The sequence below is a fragment of the Adiantum capillus-veneris genome, chromosome 12 (assembly GCF_014529385.1).
Source record: "Adiantum capillus-veneris isolate H3 chromosome 12, ASM1452938v2, whole genome shotgun sequence".
Lineage (NCBI taxonomy): Eukaryota > Viridiplantae > Streptophyta > Polypodiopsida > Polypodiales > Pteridaceae > Adiantum > Adiantum capillus-veneris.
The window spans coordinates 68,729,603-68,731,380 of record NC_140942.1 but is presented as its reverse complement, the minus strand read 5'-3'; positions in this window follow the sequence as shown (position 1 = coordinate 68,731,380).

Sequence of the window (1,778 nt, the reverse complement as noted above, 5' to 3'; positions counted from 1 at the left end):
GTCCTGGTTTATATTACCCTCCATGGTTCCTGCAGGCATGACAAAAAGTCTTGAGCTACAACCTCGTTGTCATAACTGACAGAAGTGTGCCAGATTCCAAAAATCATGGTTTTTTCTTGTTGACACCCTTGACTTGGATAGTACTCTCAGATAGAGATGGCTTCCCAAACTGACACCACACCCCATATGATAGCAGATTATACTTAGCACCCGTGTCCAATAAGGCATTATATAGCACTTATCCATAGGCGCCATTTAGCTCAATAGGGTATCGTAGAGGCGTGTCAGAGTCCAACCAATCATCCTTTGTTTCAACGTGGAATGCATGTGTAACTCCTTGGTTGGCCTCTCGTTGGCATCTTATACGTTGTTGTCGCTCCTTAGCCTCAACTTGAGCTTGTATCTTCTTCAGCTCGGCTTGTGCCTTGGGTGCCTTTTTTTGATGGATGGCATGTAGCTCCTCTTGGCTTAAAGGATCATAGTATCTTTTAAATTTACTCCCATTGAGAATTCAATGGTTTCTACTCCAGCAAGAGTTTTGACCCAAATGGTACCTTGTGGGTGATTTTGCATACTCTATGGTCCTTTTCCCCGCATATTTCAAGTTTTTCTTCTCGTTATGCACTCCATACATAAGGACTTTATCACCAGCATTGGTATTTTTGTCTTTTAGATGACGGTCATTTCTTCCTCCTATCTTTCTCCACAAGTGCGTTTTGCACAACCAATTTGCTTTCTTCATCTAACCTCTCAAGGATATATAAGCGATCAACTAAAGGGTTACCATCCCAACCTTCTTGTGAAGCTACGTGCAGACTAGGAATTATAAACTCCCATGTCATAACAACTTCTTGGACATATACCATTTTGAATGGTGTACAATTAATAATCACTTTGTAAGAAGTAGGATAAGCCCATAGGAATAAAGTCAGCTTCAAATCCCAATCTGTACGCTGATCTTCCACCGTTCTGGTCAAGATAGAGATTAAGGTCTTGTTGGTACTCTCATCTTGGCCATTTGCTTGTGAATAATAAGCTGTGGACTTATGGTGAGCTAACATGAAGTTGGTAGTGAGTTCTTTCATCATTCTAATTATAAAATGAGTGCCATTGTCACTCACAATCTCAAAGAAACAACCAAATATTGTAATAATGTTTTCAAAGAGAAACTTGGCAGTTGATCTTGCATTAGCCTTACGTGTCGCCTTGGCTTCCGCCCAACTTGTCACATAGTTAGTGGCAACTATAATATATCGAGATTGAGTGTTACGAGCTGCCGGACTAATTGGGCCTACAAAGTCCAAAACCCATTTTTCAAATGGTTGAGTCACTTTAATAGGATGTAAGGACATCTTATCCTTTCGTTGTGTGATCTTGCAACGTTGGCATTCATCACATCCTTTTGCAAAAAGTGATGCATCCTTGAATAAGGTAGGCCACCAATAGCCTGATTGCAACACCTTTCTAGCAGTTAGTTCCCCTAAGAAATGTCCTCTGGCTATACCCATGTGGGCTTCTTGTAGTATGTATAAATACTCATCCTCATGGGCACAACATCTAAAAATATCGTCCTTCCCTAGCCTCTAGAGAGTTCCTGCAATGAGAGAATAAGGTTCACATTCTTTTAATAGTTTTCAAGCTATGTCCTTACGAAGCTCTTTGGGTAGAAAACCATTAACTAGAAGTTCACAATCTTCTCGCTCCATTCAGGCATGGTCTCGACTAGAAATAAGGAAGTATCGGGCCATTCATCATTGACTCTAGTAGGGGCTTCACCA